This window comes from Notolepis coatsorum (genome assembly GCF_963971535.1).
Source record: "Notolepis coatsorum genome assembly, chromosome: 6".
NCBI lineage: Eukaryota > Metazoa > Chordata > Actinopteri > Aulopiformes > Paralepididae > Notolepis > Notolepis coatsorum.
Window position 1 is genome coordinate 176,294,609 of NC_140170.1, and position 21,294 is coordinate 176,315,902.

The following is a 21,294-nucleotide window of genomic DNA, read 5'->3' on the forward strand; positions in this document are numbered from 1 at the left end:
TACGGACGACCAGCTAAACTGAAAGCAATGTGGAGCGCTGGGCTCGAACAGGCGAACCCAGCGTCTCCAGTATTCGTGGTGAGCGCCTTGCCCACTGCACCACGTAGCCGCCTGACTAGTTTGTTTTGAGATGTTTGTAATTTGGTTTTTAGTGCCTTTGAGGTGCTTTGGTACCATGAGGTGCAAGCATAGTCGTAGTACCCTTGAATGAGTGCTCCTGCCAGAGTCTTCAAGGTATTCTTGTTTACCAGGCCTGCTAAAAGGCCTGCTGGCTAAACAGGTAGGTTCAGTTAAGTTCAGTTCAGTTCAGAGTATTTATTTGCCACATGGAATCATACAATCAGAGTTTCTTCATTACACAATCATAAATATCATTCCATGGACAAAAGGAGCAGGAAGAAGAATAAATCTTATAGTTACCTGCCCCTTATTCCTAAACTAAACAAGTATTTACTTAATGGTCGGCGTACAACCTAATAGGGAGGGAGAGCACCTTATGTTGGGAGGGGCATTCCACAGCTTTGGGGCAGCAACTGCAGAGGCACAGTCGCCCTTAGTCTTCAGCTAAGATGGAGGGACCACCAGGAGAGAGTGACTGTAGGATCTAAGAGATCTAGGAGCAACGTGGGGGGAGAGGAGATCCATTAAATCAGAGGGAGCCAGGCCATTGACGACTTTGAAAACAAATAATAAGACCGTAAAATGGATCCTGTCCCAAGCTTCCCTTCCTGGACTGGGAGCCAGTGAAGGGAAGCGAACACTGGGGTGATGTGGTCTCTCTTTTTAGTGCCAGTCAGCATTCTGGCTGCAGCATTTTGTACAAGCTGCAGACGGGATAAGGATGACTGGCTGATTCCTGGATACAGGGAGTTGCAGTAGTCTAGGCGATTCAGGATGAAAAACACCATCCACCAATGGGATGTTATGTTCTTAACACTTTCACTACCACACTACAGAAGGTTAACCTTTCACTAACCGTCTGTAGTGTGGTAGTGAAAGGGTCAACCTTCTGTAGTGTGGTTGTGAAAGGGTTAACCCTTTGTCGTGTGACAGTGAAAGGGTTAACCTTCTGTATTGTTGCAGTGAAAGGGTTAACCCTTGGGCGAGCTCCCGTAGCTCACCGCGTACCTCGGCGCTATTTCTGCGTCGGGGACAACCGTGCTCGTCACGGATCTGGGGTACACAAGTTCGATTCCCGGACCCGCCGTATTTTCTCAGAGTGTCTTCCCCTACTCTACATCCCATTCAACCTGTTTCTGTCGGTCATGCTTGACCAGAAAAGCGATAAACGCTAAAAAATAAAGTTTAAAAAAAGAAAAGAAAGGGTTAACCCTTTGGTAGTGAAAAGGTTCATTCACGAGCCGCTCCAGCTTGACCTGCTGGTTACAGGGAGTCACAGGGCTAAACATGCATTCAATCAAAGGCCTGTGACGACACGACGACATGCAACAAACGCTCTGCCCAGTGAGTATTATCAAGAGGGCGGCACGGCACTACTGCTACACTCTGCTGCCCAGTGAGTATTATCAAGAGGGCGGCACGGCACTACTGCTATACACTCTGCTGCCCAGTGAGTATTATCAAGAGGGCGGCACGGCACTACTGCTATACACTCTGCTGCCCAGTGAGTATTATCAAGAGGGCGGCACGGCACTACTGCTATACACTCTGCTGCCCAGTGAGTATTATCAAGAGGGCGGCACGGCACTACTGCTACACTCTGCTGCCCAGTGAGTATTATCAAGAGGGCAGCACGGCACTACTGCTACACTCTGCTGCCCAGTGAGTATTATCAAGAGGGCGGCACGGCACTACTGCTATACACTCTGCTGCCCAGTGAGTATTATCAAGAGAGCGGCACGGCACTACTGCTACACTCTGCTGCCCAGTGAGTATTATCAAGAGAGCGGCACGGCACTACTGCTACTACGACCACAACATGTTTGCTGCTGCCCTAGTGGATGAAGTAACATTTTATGTTCATATGGCCAATAGATTTGATATTATACTGTATTTCTGATTGATTAGTAATAGTTATTCAACAGTATTATAGCATTATTCAGAATGGCTAGTTGACCACAGTTTGGCTTGACCTTTGTAAACCTGATTAAGTTGGCACACACACACACACGCACGCACACACACACACACACACACACACACACACGCACACATGCGCACACAAACACACATACACACACACACACACACACACACGCACACACACACACACACACACTATCTCACCCCCACCAAGGAACCAGTTTTGTTGTAAACCTGATGAACGAGAGAGACACACACTAGATGCATGTGACACACACACACACACACACACACACACACACACACACACACACACACACACACACACACACACACACACACACACACTATCTCACCCCCACCAAGGAACCAGTTTTGTTGTAAACCTGATGAACGAGAGAGACACACACTAGATGCATGTGACACACACACACACACACACACACACACACACACACACACACACACACACACACACACACACACACACACACACACACACACACACACACACACACACACACACACACACACACACACACACACACACACACACACACACACACACACACACACACACACACACACACACACACACACACACACACACACACACACACATTGCCAAATAGTAGAAGTTTAGATATAGGTTAATTGGCTAGATCCCGCACTGTTAAAAAGTGGATGAAGACAAGTTATTATTAAATAAACTAATTTGAGATCCCACACTATTAGAGATTTGATGACAAATATAGAATGACAATTATAATCTTACTATTGATAAGGAGAGAACATTGTGGTAAAATAGTGCCAGAGGTGGAAATGCGCGAACTCGACGTTGGGGACGATGAAGAAGACTTGTACAGCCCATGGGGGCTATTCCATGTGATCTCAGGCTATACAAAATACATTTAATTAAATTTTATTTGAGTCATCATTGTATCCAGGCATCATACAACATATTTTTCTTCTCTCTGTCATGGTTGTATCCAGGCATCATACAACATATTTTCTTCTCTCTGTCATGGTTGTATCCAGGCATCATACAATGACGTGCCATGTTTCATGTTGCTAAAAGTAAGTCAAGAGTTTTCAAGTCAAGAGTTTTATTTGTCAGATAACAAACTATCTCTTCATCTAGGAAAAACAGAGGCCATCCTGTTCGGATCAAAGAAACGGCTTGGTAAAGAAATTGAAATGAAGGTAAGAGTAGGTGAGAAGCAAATAACAAACAAGGATTCTGTAGTATATCTGGGGCGGCGTGGCTCAGGGGTAGAGCGGGGCGTCCAATGATCGAAGGGTTGGTGGTTCGAATCCCGCTCAAGCCCATGTCCATCCCACTGCCGTTGTGTCCTTGGGCAAGACACTTAACCTACTTGCCTCGTATGAATGTGTAAGCATGTGAATGAATGTTGGTGGTGGTCGGAGGGGCCGTAGGCGTTGATTATTCGCCACGCTTCCGTGAGTCTGCCTCAGGGCAGCTCTGGCTGCAATTGTAGCTTACCACCACCGGTATGACTGTGTATGAATGAATAATGGACTCTGTGAAGCGCTCTGGGTCTCATGAAGAGCGCTATATAAATTCAAGTCATTATTATTATCTAGGCTGCATACTGGACAAACATCTTACATGAGAGGCCATGGCTAAAAAAGCCCACACTAAAATCTGCCAGAAAACGAAATGCCTAGCTAGACAAGGGGAACTACTGGACCAGGCAACACTTAAAATGCTAGCGGGCGCATTAGTACAAAGTCACTTTGACTATGCTGCCACCTCCTGGTTTAATGGCACTCCACAGGTCCTGAAAAACAAACTTCAGACAGCTCAAAACAAATGAATGAGAGTAGTCCTTAAGCTACCTCCACGCACTCACCTAGGGCCAACTTTCTTTAGGCAACTAAACTGGCTTCCGGTCAATAAAAGGGTAATTCACATCAAATTAGGTCTCACACACAAGATAGTTCAAAATACAGGTCCGAAATATCTATCTAATTATTTTAATCGATTCCGTGACAATCATTCATACTCCACTAGAAGGAGCAGTACGGATTTTATTCTGCCAAAATTTAACTCCCTAATGGGCACAAATACTTTTTTATATTCTGCAGCACTGGAGTGGAACAAGCTTCCAGTGGCCCTGAAAAACATCGAAGAGGGGGGAAGTTTTAGACGTGCCACAAAGAAATGGCTAGCCAGTGAAGTATAGAATTAGCCACGTCTAGGAAGGAGAGGGTAGGGAGTGTTTTTATGGGGTTGCTATATGTTTTATTATGATGCTCTGTTTTTTATTATGATGATCTATGTTTTTATTATGATGCTCTATGTTTTATTATGATGCTCTGTTTTATTATGTTTTATTATGATGCTCTATGTTTTATGATGTCTGTCCATGTCAAAAATCAGTGACCATGATGGAAATAAGTGCTTGCACTTTCTCATGTTTTTATCCCTTGGATGCTGTCTTTTACTCCACAATAAAAATCAATCAATCAATCAATCAATCACGGCATACAAGTATACAATGAAATGCGGGGGGTCTTGCCCGCAACGATGTGGATAATACAATAGTAATATATAATAAGAATCCAATAGAACGACATTGTGCAATAAAACAAGTAAAAAAAGTAGGGCATATCGGTATATGTACATGAGTTATTTACAGAGCATGGTAGGACATGCTAGGTCGTGTGATAGTGCAATACACTGTTAGCTATGGATGAGGCACTGGGTCTTTATGTACACTGTTATACATGCTATATTATACAATCTCAAGTTATACTATACTATTCTTAAAGTGACCTTTCCTTTTGTAAAGTAAAGTGGCCATAAGTGTGAGCGTGTGCAGCATGAGTGTGTGTGTGCTCATGTTAAAGTGGCTGCTAGTGTGTGAGCGTGTTGTGTGTGTGTGCTCATGTGTGCTTGTGTGTGGAGAGTTCAGTGTTCAAGGCTCTGATGGCCTGGGGGAAGAAGCTGAGCCAAAGTCTCTCTGTCCTAGTTGCTGGTGTTCGCAGGCGTTTGCCTGACCACAGCAGCATGAACAGGCTGTTGTTGGGGTGGTGAGGGTCTTTCATTATTCTGCAGGCTCTGGATTTGCACCTCTTGTTGTATATGACCTGCAGGGGTGGTAGTGCAATACCCGTGGTACGCTCGGCTGAGCGCACCACTCTCTGTAGGGCCTTCTTGTCCTGTGCCGTGCTGTTTCCATACCAGGCAGTGATGTTTCCAGTCAAGATGCTCTCTACAGCTCCGGAGTAGAAGGACTAGAGTATCTTCCCAGATATTCTGAACTTCTTTAACTGTCTCAGGTGGTAGAGGCGCTGCTTCGCCGTTTTTACGACTGAGTCTATGTGTGTTGACCATGTCAGATCCTCTGAGATGTGGACCCCCAGGTACTTGAAGCTGCTCACCCTGTCCACGGTAGCCCCGTTTATCCTCAGTGGTGTGTGTGTCTCCTGCTGTCTCCTCCTAAAATCCACGATCAGCTCCTTGGTTTTACCAATGTTCAGGAGCAGGCTGTTGTCCTGGCACCAGCGTTCCAGTACCTCAACCTCCTCCCGGTAGGCCTTCTCGTCGTTGTCCGAGATCAGCCCCACCACCACTGTGTCGTCCGCAAACTTCACTATGGAGTTGGAGCTGAACTTGGCCACACAGTCATGTGTGTATAGTGAGTACAGCAGGGGGCTCAGAACACAGCCCTGGGGGGACCCGATGCTCAGGGTGATGGTGTTGGAGGTCTGACCCCCCACCCTGACCGCCTGGGGCCTTTCACTCAGAAAGTCCAGTATCCAGGCGCTCAGAGCGGAGCTCAGACCCAGCTCGATCAGCTTGTCCACCAGTCTGGTGGGGATTATGGTGTTGAACGCTGAGCTGTAGTCACAGTAATACAAACCAAGCAGTGTCGTTATTTTTTCAGTTTTCTTATCGAATAATGAAGTTGATATGCATTTCTGACTTTTACACAGCTCAGATATACCCCCCCCCCCCCCCCCCCCCCCCCCACCACCAGCTCGCTGGTACATGTAGGCACTGCTGGCACAACTCTGTGAGCGGGCGAACAGACATTTCTTGGTCAATATAGTATGCACTTGCATTGAATTTATTGCTTAAATGGAACTACATTTACCATCAACACTGATTTGACATCCACATGAAAATCCCCCCTTTTAGAGTTGACCCCATAGTCAGGCTACAATTAATATAATGTTTCTGATAATACTGCCAATGGCCTCTAGACCCTCATATGACCACCACCATCTGCCTGATTGATTGATTGTAATTAGTTAACTGGCTCATTCATTTGTTCAACATTTCTGTTTGATTTAACAGCAGACGTGTTTGTGTCTCTCTGTGGATGTCTTTGATTGAAAAGGGAAACAGATCATATCTCATAGAGAACAGTTCTGAAAGTCAAATCACTGCAACATGCTGTCAGCTGATGGTGAACTGAGATATCAAGAAGCTTTGATGGAGACAGTTACCATGGTGATTCAGAGTACGTCATCCTGTAGTGGTTGCCATGGGTCCTCATGACGTCAAACCCCTTGCAAGATGCTTAGGAAACCCCTGAGCACGGTCGCCATGGATACTGGCGGGGGGAGGGGTGGGGTTTTAGAGGAAGCGGAAGTGTCAGAGCAGGCGGAAGTGGTACTGCCCTGAATATCCCGAGCAGCGAACGGAGGACGGCTTGATAACTCCCATCGTTCAGAGACAAATAACAGGATTCTCAAAACATTCTAAATGTGAGTTGACCTGCATATGAGTAGATAGTGGTGTTATCTGCGGGGTAGGACCGGTCATGTTGAGCTAATGGTCCCCAGGGCGCGGCGGAAGGTGTCTCTAGTGGTCTGGGGCTGGAGGGACAAGGACTTAGGCCGAGCCGTGAGACGGAACGGCGAGGAAGAGCTCACTGCACACTAGGATCGAGATTTACATTATTTTACTGTTAAAGCAGGTATTTATCAGATTTGAGACTCGGAGGACAGTCGTTAGTAAGTGGATGAATGTTCTTCTGTTTCCACCGGGAATTAAAAGGTGGTGAAACACGTTAGTTTGGTAATTTTGACAGCTTAGCAGCCCTCTTGTCTGCCTGGCCGTCGAGAGGTGCAGATGTTAGCATCCAGTACTAACCAGTCAAGCTAGTGTGCTAACGCTATGCTACTAGCTAGTGTGCTAATGCTATGCTACTAGCTAACCAGTCAAGCTAGTGTGCTAATGCTATGCTACTAGCTAACCAGTCAAGCTAGTGTGCTAATGCTATGCTACTAGCTAGTGTGCTAATGCTATGCTACTAGCTAACCAGTCAAGTTAGTGTGCTTGACTAATGCTATGCTACTAGCTAGTGTGCTAATGCTATGCTACTAGCTAACCAGTCAAGTTAGTGTGCTAATGCTATGCTACTAGCTAGTGTGCTAATGCTATGCTACTAGCTAACCAGTCAAGACAACATAGCTGCGGGTACGCAGAGCATCGATGTCGTTTCCTGATCGCTCGACTATCAACCTGAGAACCATGGAGCGGTAGTTGGAACATTAGAACCACTGTTGTCAGGATCTCCATTGAGCAACGCCGTGTCCGTTAGCATGTTAGCATCACGTTAGCATCATGCTAGCATCACGTTAGCATCATGTCAGCATCACGCCAGCTAGCTGGCGGTATCTCTCCATCTTAAGGGAATGCGACAGAGAGGGCGTAGCTAACCGATACAAATACACACAGAGAGGGGGCTAGTACTACTAGCTGCCCCCCCGCAGTAATATTACTTTGTTACCTTTTTATTTAATGCAACATTTACCATGAGGTGGTTTTACGGAGTACGGTGGTTATTATTGAGCTCGGCTGCTTCTATATATTTGACGTTAACGTTTAGCTCGCCGAGCAACAACAACGCTGCTAATGTAACGTTAATGGTCAGTGGACTGGTGCCAGATTGAGCTAGGCTACATCCCACCACATCTATCACTGCAGCTGTGTATGTAAATATGTATATCTATTGTATATGTATTTCTGTGTGTCGTTTTATATATGTGTATATGTTTGCATGCATGTGTTATGTATGTGTAAAACGGCCCGCGCGACCTTGACGTTTCAATGATCAGGATGGAAATGACATGATGCGTGCATGTGAACAGTGCAGCAGAGCTCATTACAACTGACAGAAACCACTTCTCATTCAGTTACATTCTCAGCCGTTTTAAAATTTATAAAGAATGCATTTTTTTAACCCGAGGGCTCTCACCCCTGACAACATTTAGATTAGTCAGTTCCATTAAGTCCTAATTCACATAAAATCATTCCAAGCGTTGTTTTAACTATTTCTAGGAACTAGTCTAACAGGCATAGGTAGGGCAGGCATAGGCAAGAATGGAGAATATATGGTCTGCAGTACTTGTAATATCTGTATACTGAGCCCAGAAAACAGACGCAAACTATAAGTCTGTACTACATTACCACGCACAACCATTAGGAATGTCTCTAAATACTTTAATCTCAAGCCACAACACAGCATAAGTAGTTATTTTCAAGTATGTTGTGTTTAGTTGTGCAACGGTTGAGTTTTTCTAAATGTATAGTGGTGTTGGAGGCTGTCATGTTGCATGATGCTGCAGCCAGAGGTTCCAGTATTGGTCAGAAACTTCTCAGTACACCTGGCTTCTAATAACGATTAGTTTAAGGGACACTGGCAATGCTGATTTATTTTGCACTAAAACTAAATTATTTTGCACATGGTAATTTGGTTTGACAGTTATTGAGAGTAAATACCTTTGAATATCATCGGGGACACTGAATCGTTGTGTTAATTAGATGGTACCTTATATCAGTACCATGTCTTATAGGGACTGCAACCAGGCTTATCATTTAATTGAGCTGTAATTAACACAACACAAGGGTTTAAAGTCCTTGATGACATCACTGGTAGTCATATTCAAACTCAGTAACTGTCAAAATTGTGTACCAATGAATAAACAATCCGTTTCATTTCATACATGTTGACTGTGTTCAAGTCGAGAGTTTTATTTGTCACAGCATAAAAGTATACAGTGAAATGCGGGGGGTCTTGCCCGCAACGATTGTGCATAATACAATAATAAGAATCCAATAGGATGAGAATGCGACATTTGTGCAATAGTACAAGTAATAAGAGTAAGACATATCAGGTATGTACAAAAGCATGGTAAGACATGCTAGGTCCTGTGATAGTGCAATACACTGCAAGCAAGTCATTGATAAGCGGGGGGTGTTTTAGACCCATAGCCATAATTTAAGATATAGTTTAAGCCTTCGCAAATTTCCCCGACCTCCCATTGACTTCCTTATTGGCACGGTAGCCCTAATATGGTCAAATGGGCGTGGCACTGAATGTGTTAAGAATCTACCTTATTTACAATTCCTGTGACGTCAGGGTGGCCTCTCTCCTGGGTTTCTCAGCTGATGCAGGTCCAGCAGCTTATTTTAAGTCAGACCCTGTCGAGATATTTCTCACTCTCTTGAGTAGGGTTGGGTACTGGTTGCTACAGGTTCCAACACTGTCAGTACTCTACGGCCTTAAAATATATCCCCAAAAATCACTACTGAATCGTTTAATTTGAATCTTAATTGGTAAAATCTCAGGATCAATCTTTGAAATCTTTCTTCACTGGATGTGTGAAGCGAGCCTCCCAACCAGCAGGTGTCTTGAAATACTATGGAAGCCCAGTTGACCAAATTACATCGTTTGCCCACGAAGGCAGGTGCTGAAACCAGCAGGGCTCTAAATTAACTGGTAGTTTAAGAGCCTCCAGGGACTAACGGTACAGCCTTGTGTTCTGCTGTCGTTCACCAAACTTGCATCGAGAGCTGGTCGTACTGCATTAACCCTCTTGAGACCCGCAATAGCCACGCTTGCACTGCAGGAACACTACGGTCTCCGCTGTACAACTCCTGCAACAACTCGCGCCTCATGGGTTTTCAGAGCCAGACTTCTGTTTGAGCCAAACTGTAGTGAGAGAACTAGAAGAGGCTTCAGACACTTAGAACAGTCTGAGCCTGTAGTGAGAGACCTAGAAGAGGCTTCAGACACTTAGAACAGTCTGAGCCTGTAGTGAGAGAACTAGAAGAGGCTTCAGACACTTAGAACAGTCTGAGCCTGTAGTGAGAGAACTAGAAGAGGCTTCAGACACTTAGAACAGTCTGAGCCTGTAGTGAGAGACCTAGAAGAGGCTTCAGACACTTATAACAGTCTGAGCCTGTAGTGAGAGACCTAGAAGAGGCTTCAGACACTTAGAACAGTCTGAGCCTGTAGTGAGAGACCTAGAAGAGGCTTCAGACACTTATAACAGTCTGAGCCTGTAGTGAGAGACCTAGAAGAGGCTTCAGACACTTATATAACAGTCTGAGCCTGTAGTGAGAGACCTAGAAGAGGCTTCAGACACTTATATAACAGTCTGAGCCTGTAGTGAGAGACCTAGAAGAGGCTTCAGACACTTAGAACAGTCTGAGCCTGTCTGTGGCAGAAAATGCTCTTTTTTTACCAGCAGATCTTGGTTACAATTGGTTTGTACTATGAACTAAGCAAGCAGGTGACGCGTTTGCAGCTCAAGTATTTAAAGATCATTATTACTCTGCAATTAATTTGGAATAGGGTTGCCGCAGTGATGTGGAATTTCCCATGATTAATAAACTTGAGACGTTAACGTTATGTGGCTACATTGATCCACTGTGTCCGTCTGTCTACATGTGTTTTACCTGCCGTGTCGCCTCTAGAGCCTTCTTTCTCTCCTTCGCGTGAAGTTAAAACTAAGTGAAAGTGAAACCTAAAATTATCTGCTGTCCGCACGTTTTTGTGATGTGAGATCATTTACAAAATGGGGTTGAGAAAAATAAAATAAATGTGTAAATAAAAGCAAAGCAAGAATTGTACTCGGTGGAGCCTGAACACAGAGTAACACCGGTATCACCGACTACCACGGAAAGCCTAGTTTGGAAACACAAGTTTTCTGGACTCTTGAGTTGCCTGTTAGCGGTCTGTTGCACGTTCCTGTTCAATGTGAGGACCGATGTGGCAAAAGAGTCTGCAGGGAACAGTGGTCTGTTCATTTAATCGTGATCACGAAGATCTGATCAGAGATAACTGTCATTCCATGTTCTAATGAGATGCTGGAATGCCTACAGACCTTTTTCTCACGTCAGTGGATTGATTTGCCTAATCTCTGCGAGTCTTTACACCACGGTGCAAACGCAGAGAACAGTGGGCTGAAGGAACTTAAAGTTCTCTGGAATGTAGTTCCAGGAAGGTAGTTTCGGTGCAAACATGGCTACAGGGGATCCTGAGGGGCAGATACCAGGTCAACGGTAGATGGGGATGGGAATTGATAAGATTTTATCGATACGATTCCATTATAGATTCTGCTTATTGATCCAATTCTTTATCGATTCCTGATAAATGTATAATTTAAATTGGAAATGCAACAGAACTAAGCTGGTTAGAATAACAACATGCAACTTGACATTTCTGATTGTCATTTATTGTTGAGCCCCCACCAAAATTGTCTCAATTTCGAGCCCTCACAAATTTAGTGACTGCTCTGACACTCGTTCACCTTTTCCTGAGGTCATTTTACCCCGCTTTGCTAGCGTGAAAGGATTTTCCTGAGGTGCGCGAGAACCACTAGCTGCAGCCTCAGTCTATTGTGATCATCTAAAATGGATGAAATGGGAGAATATTTATACAGTGAAAGCATTTGTTTTCTAGGGCTGTCTTAAATACTTCGAAGCTTCGTTCGATGGCACGAGCTTCGAACATAAAAAAAATCGAAGTAAAAAAAAATTGTATTTTTTTGCCTCAAATCTTGCGCCTCCATTCCAATGAAACTAAAGTAAGCGGCGCCTTCCCGCCTCCATTCCAATGAAACGAAAGTAAGCGGCCCCTCGACTCCACCTCTCTACAACAAGCACGTGGAGATTATCTGTGTTGAAAACAAGGACACGTGCAGCAGACATGTCGACGAAGAAGTCATCAGACGTGTGGTTACACTTTAAAATATGCAAAGACAATGCCCAAAAAGCAGAGTGCCAGATATGCCAGAAGAAAATGGCATATCACAACTCTACAACAACTTTGTCAAATCACCTAAAAAACGTAAGTATCGTTGTACACGACGGCGACGCCACACAACATTAATAAGGCTATGCCTATGCTGCTATGACTAATGTGTTACCAAGTTGGCTAATTTAATTGTAATCATCTTGTAGGTGCATTGTCTGATATAATTATAAATGATAAATATAATATAATTGTTTGCTTGATAGACGAAGGTTGCAACATAATTATGTCATGTCGTTGGCTGTGAGAGCAGCCCCACTGCACCCAGGCAGCGCAGCCGAGTGAAACCTTGTTGGCTGCGTCACAGTCACGGAAGGGGCTACTTAATTAATTAATCCAATCCACTTTATTTATAGAGCACATTTAAAAACAACAGTTTACCAAGTGCTGTACAAGTCTCACAACATAAGAATAAAATTTTTTTTTTTTATAAAATGTTCTTGAAGCTTCGAATTAACCCTTTCTCTGCCACGCTTATATCCTTCCTTATACCGTCCTCTGCCAGCTCTATTTGTCTATGGAGATGTTCCCCTTCTTTGCAGGGCTATAACTTTAAATTGTATTACTAAATTGACATTACTATGGCCCATTCAACCTCAAGTATCTATCGTTTAGGATGTAGCAACGTTCTACTTTTTCATTCACATATTCATACTAAAATACGGTCTAAAGTATAAATATGTTTTTATTGTTTTCTGCAGCATTCTGCAGAACGTGATTTATAGCCCTAAATACATATATTACATCATCAAATGTAGTTTGATACCGATTGACGTCATATTAAAACTTTCAATTGTGCAAGGTCCTAAGTGTCATGCCTCATCATCTGCTGGTGACCGGAGGGGGGGGGGGGGGGGGGTTTATAAGTCCGTGGCCGACGTTAAATCATTAATGTAGTATAGGCGATACATAGATCACAGCAGTTTATATGGATCATATTATTCCAACACGCTAAAACTTACCGCAGCTTCCTCTGACCGTTGGGTGGTCCGCGTGGAGCAGAAAGTTCTCGATTATGGGATGTTGATATATGCCATCCATTTCCAGGTTGTATAATAATATATCCGTCCAAATCATGTTGTTTATAGAGTTATTTGCAACCGATCGATGTCCAGTGTATCAAGATGGAGTCCTGCTAACGATAGCGAGTGCCCGGACGAAATATGGGCGAGCACCACTTCCGGCGTGTCACTTCCTGTTTGGGCGATCCGCCGATCCGCCACCAGATGGCGCTCTTGAACTGTTGGAGAGTTGAGAGGAGATCAACAGGAGATCTCAAGACTCCGTGGGTAAAATATGATTGCCATCACAGATTTTTTAAATATTGATCTCAAAGACGCCTTACGGCGTCATTGGCAGATTACGCATGGCGGAGAATGACGTGGAAACTTGTCCTTGGCGAATAAAGGGTTAAAATCGAAGCTCTGCCCAGAAGCTTCGATTGCCAAAATCAGCCCTATCTAGGCCTGCCGCGATAAGCAATAAATCGATTAATTGCTGCGATAATTAAAATTAATGCAATGATTTTGACAGGCGCGATTAATTGCTATTTGCGCGTTTGTTTTAATGAGGCGGAACCAGTGCCCCTTGTCAGTCACTGTCCGTGTTGGGAGGCGGGCCGCTGGCTTTACTACAGAGCACAGCACAGGAGCTCCGTGGGGCAACGCCACATAGCTTAACTACATTTCTCAATAGTGTTGCTCCTTTTAACCAAGTAGCGTTATTTATAGTGTAACGTTAGCTATTTTTAGACCCAAGTAGTTACTCGCTACTGCCCGGAGAAACTGGACTGCTAAATAAAGATGAAAGATCGAGTGTTGATTCTCATTCAATGCTAACAACTAGAGATGTTCCGATACCATTTTTCCCTTTCCGATCCGATTCCGATACCTAAGCTTTGGGTATCGGCCGATACCGATATTTATCCGATACCAGTGCATAACATTTTTTTTTTTAAATTATATAAATTATAATTTTTTTTTTTTTTTTCAGATACTGTTATACTGTTTTTTAGTAATAACTAGAACGTATAGTATTTATTCAACAACAGGTGATTGTATAGATTTGTATTAGTATCATTAATCAATGAGTATGGGCTGCAGCACTGCAGATATACCCTACTCCAATGATCCACACGGACATTAAACGGTGTTGCACTCGCTACTCAGTGGCTCTGCAGATATACCCTATTCAGTCTGTATGTAAGCTAGTGGCAGATAGAACGTTCATGTTGTGATTTTTGATGCAAAATAAATATTCAACATTCTCTTTTGAAACTCCGCCTCAGACTCTTATCCTTTGGCACTTGCTGTACTTTGCTTGCAGGTCTGCAGCCATTATTGCTGGATTATGTGAATAGCACCAACTTTAGACACGGTAACGTTATCAAGCTAAGCTAACTGACCTAGCTCGTCTTCCCGAATTGACATTAAGATAACGTTAGTAATAGTCAGCTAACGCTAGTCCGTAGCTACTTAACTTAAATACAATTCACCGTGGGTGCATTATTGTTGATAGACGGTCACGGACAGTGTTAGGTCCTGGAGAAAGGACAGGCGATCATCTGATTTGATGTAACGTTAAAAGCGGATGTTGTTCCAACTAGCTATCTTTCCAGCTAATGCTATCATAACACCAGCCAAACACATCCCGATTCCCGTCCGAGCTCCCCGTCACACCGCACTGTCGGGGACAATGGAATTTAAGAAAGTGTATCTGCTGTTAAAATGACACAGCATCACACTTTAAAACATGTTCATTTTATAATCCTCACTCTCCGCAGGACTCGGCAGGAGATAAATTACATCATGGGATCGGAGGCTAGAATTTACGTGTACTCGCCGATACCGATACCAGCATTTTAGGCAGTATTGGCGGCATTTCCGATACCAGTATCGGTATCGGAACAACTCTAACAACATTAGCTAACAAACAAAATACAACGTATAGCATAGCTACAACACAGAATAACGTTAATACAATTACATGCATCATTGTTTACAATGAACGGGTGGGGCTAGTCAAAGGACTGGACACGGGGACAAGTTAAACATGAATTCATTTATTATAACCAGTGTTGGGACTAACGCGTTACAAAGTAACGCGTTACAGAAACGAAGTTACTTTTTGCCGCAACTAGTACTCTAACGCATTACTTTTGAAATTCAGTAACGCTACTTACGTTACTGAATGGTTCGTCACTGCGTTATTTGCGTTATATACGGCGTAGATTGATAGCGAGCGGTAGTGATTATTATTATTATTATCCTCATCCCCACCCGCGTAGAATGATACTAGGCGAGTCTGGCCACTGGCCAATCAGAAGTGCGAAAACCAGATGCGGCTACGGAAAGAAATAGACCCTCTCTATTGTAAACAAAACAAACGCTCCCTATGAATCTACATAAAAAGAACGCAGTAACAAACTAACAAACCATTTAGCAACTACTTGGAGAGATAATTAATATACAACATGGAAACGAGATAAAGAACATGTTTGAGGCGCTGCTGGAGTCAACTGGACTAACGTAACGTTACTACATCTCGACCACCGCAGACTGGTGAGTGCAATGTGTTCACTGAAACTCAAGTTGATCAACGGATTTTGACTGTACGAAATCTGCCAGGGAATCTCATAATACTAATCAAACGATATAAATATAGTCCTTTCATGCACAATTGATATCCTAACTATTCTAACGTTGCAATGCTTTGATTGATATCTTAAACAACGTTGCAACTTGCAAGATGGTGAATGAATGAATGAAAACTTTATTTAACAGATTGCAGAATGGGTACAATACAGTACGGCTCAATATATACAATTGTTAAGGGGATGCAGACCTGAGAAAGACGTTTGTCTTGTTTCCATCAGGGTCCCCCATTTTCAATTCATATAGACATTTATGACATACACAACATACATGACATTTATGAATGAATGAATGAATGAATGAATGAATGAATGAAAACTTTATTAACAGATTGCAGAATGGGTACAGTACAGCTCAATACATACAATTGTTAAGGGGATGCAGACCAGAGAAAGACTTTCGTCTTGTTTACATCAGGGTCCCCCATTTTCAATTCATCGTAACATATATGACATACATGACATACAGATAGACAGTACTGCTCCATCTATACATTTATGACATACCAGATTTGCAATTACAGTACTGTTTGTGATACAAAAAGAGTCCAGAAAGAAAAGAGTATATACATTAGGCGTGGAAACTGTACATTGCCATATGCCATATGCCATATGCCATATATCCCTTATGGCATAGGGACATATAGGTATTTAGTACTGATACATTTGTGACATAAACGGTATTCAAATATACAGTACTGTTACCCCTAGCTTTGGGTAGGGCATTCCACATTGTTGTGGCATAATTGCGAAACGTGTTTAGTCCCTTGTTTGAGCCGAATCTGGGTTTTACATGATTTGTTGAGCTTCCTCTGGTGTAGTGGTTGTGGTATTCACTGACCTTTGGGAAGTATTTTGACATGTACATGGGTACCCCGGTCGTATAGTGTATCTTGTAGACCAGGCCCATTGCAAGTTGCTGTACTCTGTCGTCTACTCTAAGCCATCCTAGGTTGTCAAAGTGGGCAGGGGTGAGGTGGGTTCTGGGGTTCAGGTCAAGTAGTAGTCTGACCAGTTTGTTTTGTGATGTTTGTAATTTTGTTTTAAGTGCCTTTGAGGTGCTTTGGTACCATGATGTGCAAGCATAGTCGTAGTACCCTTGAATTATAATGGTTATAATGAAACGCTCCGGCGACATCAAGGCTGTTCCTTCAACCGCCGCACTTCTTATTATATCGACTCGGGACAACATTTGTTTGTGTCAGATTTGTGTTTGTATCTAGACCACATTGCTTAGCAGAGTTCGGTGATGTGAATGGAAACTGTCAAGTTGATCAACCGATTTTGAATACTATCTGGGGCATGGCATGGGACTCGGGAGCAATTTTTTTTTTTTTTTTTTTTTTTTTAAATAACTAAATAGTTACTTTTCACAGTAACTCATTACTTTTGGGTGTAAGTAACTAGTACAGTAACGAAGTTACTTTGAAATGAAGTAACTAGTAAAGTAACTGAGTTACTATTTTTCAGTAACTAGCACAACACTGATTATAACGTAGTAGGTAGTTTCGAGTCGTGCTGCAGTGCCTACGCACCACAGCTATTCTATTATATACTGCTTTGACGCTTCCTCCTCATCGTTGATTGCCTGTAGTAGCTGCATCTAACGTTAGTAGCTAACGTTAAAACTAACCTAAAGTTAGTTGTTCACCAACAATCTCAATATTTGTTTTATCATTAGCTCAAAAACACAGAACCGGACGAGACAAGTTGTCGGCTCATAGGTTCTGCTAGGATAATCACAACAATACTTCCGGTCCGGTCGGTGGGCTTCAAAATAAAAGTCTAAAACACCGGAAAAGACGGAGCGGTGGGCTTCAAAATAAAAGTTTTGGGAAATAAATTTCTCAAAAAAAAATTCTCTAACCGGTCGCAATAATATCGCTTATCGCGATATTTTCGGGGGCAATTAATCGCCCAGCAAAATGTGTTATCGTGGCAGGCCTAGCCCTATCATTTTCATTTAGGTTTTCCTAGTCAAGGAATCAAATAGTCTGCTATGGCTGCATGCGTAGCCCTAACGTTATTGTTTTAAAATGAGCAACTGTCAGAAAAACTTGGCATTGATAAGAGGAATCGATAGTCACGGAGGCATGCGATTCCAGGAATCGGCCAATTAGGAACCGGTTCCGGTTCTCGATTCCCATCCCTAACGGTAGATGCCACATGGAAGTGGTGACATCGTCTGAAAGCTGGAAACCTGACTATTAATTTGAGATGCAGCTTGGCACCGTCATGTTTTTCTAGTCATAATTCTGTAATGAACATTGTGTTTTAGAGTGAATAAGGGCATAGAACATTATGATGGATAGAACATTGTTTCTGGCTGTAGCAGGCAAATGTAAGATCTGCTGGCCTGTGTGCATTATGAAATTACTTGCACAGAATTTTGATATTATTTCTACCTGGGTGGGTCTTAAATCTACCTGGGTGGATCTTAATCTACCTGTGTGGGCAGGGACCGAAACTAGAGAGCGCCACCCGCCATTGGCGCTCAGTTTTTACGTTTGGTGCCTCCCACTGAGAGGTCTGACTGCCGTGTGGCGGGCAATCAAATAGTCATGTGAAAACCGAAAATCATGATCCAATTCTTTAGCGGAGTTCTCACTCGCTGTCTCCGCGCACTGCACCGCGCACTGCTGCTGCTCCTACCCCTCCCCACCTGTTTCTGTATGCCTGCATGTAAACACAGGCTATTGCCTCCGACAGTCTCCGTGAGGTTAGTCTAGTCAGTGTGGGACCTTCGTGAGATAACGTTAGCTACCGTTACAAAATGACCCAGTCAACTATTCACTTAGTTTAATACATGAGGCATTGTGTAACGTTATCCAGCCGGCTAGCTACTGATAGCTCCCGACATCAACAAATGCTCCAGCAATAGTCCAGTGCATAATACCTCCGTTGGCTAGGTAGCTCACTAGTCACTACGAAATGTTGCAGTAAACTAAATAGTTCACTGAGGCGTTGTCCCAACGCCATCCAGCAGTAGCTACAGATCCTGACATCAATGTCCTACAACAACATATGCGTATTCGAGTCCCTCGCTTACATCGCATGAGTGAGGGCTGCTGAATAGGGTCCAGCTGTAGCTCAGGAGAATCCTTTTGCATGCTGAATGTAGCGTTTAGGTTCCAGCTGCAGCGCCGGAGAATCCTTGCTGGAGCTGGAGGCCACTCGAGTATACACACAGACAGTGGAGCTGTTTGCAGACAGCGAGGTGGCGATGTCTCGCAGATAACACAATCACAAGTATGATTATATAATATATATATTTTATTAAAAAAGAAAATTATATAAAATAATAATACATTTTTTTTTATCAAAAAAAAGTTGGCAGGTAAGAAATATGCTTGGCGGGTAGATTCTTCCCATCTACCCGCCACTGGCCGGTGAGTCAAAAAGTTAATTTCGCTCCCTTTGTGTGGGTCTTAATTAGGGCTGGGCGATATGGAAAAAAATCATATCGCGATAACGATATGATAATTTTATTTTATTTCTCGATATCGATAATTATCGAATTGTTATAAGTATAAAAAAAATAAAAATAATTTTTTTTTTTTTTTTTAACAACAGGTGTATGTTTATTTTGCAGCAATTCTTTGTCATTGCCGCCATCTTTAGTGTTACATCCCCTCACACTCCAGTTCTCAGGCTGCAGCTGGTTTAAAAGCTAAAGTAAACCGGCTTCTCTGCTGGCTGTGGCTCCAGGGGAGTTGAACAGTTCTGGCTCTGCTAGTTTATTTTCGATCTTTTGGCGCTTTTTTGGTGGACAAACCACCGCACATGTGCACTGTGACTCGTGACTGGAGTCTAGTTCTGCTAGCACACATAGCCTACTGTGTACAGACGGTTTCAAACTGTATTTTAAATTAGAAAGCAAACAAAATAAATGGACAAGAGAAAAAGAAATCTGAATTTGGTCAGTATTGTCATTTGGACAAGCAAAGCCATTACTTTAAGTTGCAGGCAAGAAAGACAAGTCTGTCCACTGTCTCTGGTTTTAAAACTGCCCTGTTGCAGGTAAAAAAAAATAAAATAAAAAAAAAAATTTAATCTACCTGGGCGGATCTAGTCTACCTGGGCGGGTCTTAGTCTACTTGGGCAGGTCTTAATCTACCTGGGGGGGGGTCTTTATTGTTTATTGACAAGAGGGGGTTTCTGAGCAATCTCCAGAATGGAAGTACTTACCATCCGATCACAGAAATTCAATTCTTACATCTATGTCAAACGGTTTCGATATCGAATCACAGCGTGACATTTTCTATGGTGTTCCTCAGGGTCTTGGTGTCTTAACGTTGTATTTTGGAAGGATTTGGATGTATTGTTCATTTCTCTACCAAAAATGTTACAACGTATCTTACGGATCAATATAGCTGCGGCCGCTGCATCATGTAAACATATTGTTGCTGGTCTCGACCATTCCTATTGGCTCCTCTCCACTCAAGCTGCTGTGGGATTTAAATCCCAAAGATTGGCAAATCCTTCGCCATCGTTGTGCTGGTTGGGTTGTTTCTAGAGCCTCCTTTCTCTCCTTACTTACTTAACCTTAAAGGAAAACTCCAACATTTTGGGAAATTAGCTTATTTGCCATCTACCCTGGAGTTAGACAAGAAGATGCATACATTTTTCTTCTGTGCATGCAGTAGAAGTAGGAAGACGTTGGGAACTAGGCTAATGGAGGACCCTACTTCCAGTGACTGACGCTAAGCTAGGCTAACGGTGCGTGTCTTCCTACTCCTACTGCATGCACAGAGAAGAAAAAAGGTATCTATCTTCTTGTCTAACTCCAGGGTAGATGGCATATAAGCTAATTTCCCAAAATGTTGGAGTTTTCCTTTAACGTGAAGTTAAATCTACTCTCAAAGTGAAAGTGAAACTCTAGCTACTCTGTACAGACCTATAAAATAGCTAGGGATGCCCCGATCACGTTTTTTGCCACCGATACCGATCGTCTTGAGCCATATCGGCTGATACCGATATCGATATCGATCGTTTTGGTATAAAAAAAAAAATAAAAAATGTATTCGATGCGTATTCGAGCTGAGTGCATGAATGTGATCAATAGGTCCAGCTGCAGCGCCGAGAATCCTGGCCGTAGCTGGAGGCTACTCGAGTAGAGCTGCCGCGATAACCGCATTACCGCGGTATCGCTGTTGCATCACGCTCACCGCAGAGTTAGGCTGAATACCGTGTCACCGCTGTTTATCATAATAATAAAGTTGGCTTGCGGCTCTGCAGATATACCCTACTCGGTTCCAAGCGACCCTATTGGTCCAGCCTGGCTCTGCGGCTCTGCAGATACCCCCTACTCGACGCGTCACACTTTGTAGCCTCTGAACGAAAACAGAACGCCGCGCCGCCATCTTTACTGCCTCGCTAAGGATGCATTTCATTCAGGATTTGTTTGCGACAGAACCAAGTGCAATAAACAAAAAATAATGGATTCACTGTGTATTCTGCCTTATTTATTGATGAAACAAAACCGACATCAACCCAATTTACCACCGAGCGGAGAGTTTA

General features: G+C 43.2%; 1 protein-coding gene across 1 annotated transcript in view; it reads left to right on the top strand.

Moving 5' to 3' along the window:
- The first annotated feature begins 6,669 nt into the window (after positions 1-6,669).
- The window catches only part of LOC311231080 (14-3-3 protein beta/alpha-1), a 39,409-nt gene continuing 24,784 nt past the window's right edge, over positions 6,670-21,294 (top strand). The window contains exon 1 of the mRNA XM_084317564.1: positions 6,670-6,783. The gene's annotated coding sequence lies outside the window, so the exon portion shown is untranslated. The remainder of the gene's footprint in view (positions 6,784-21,294) is intronic.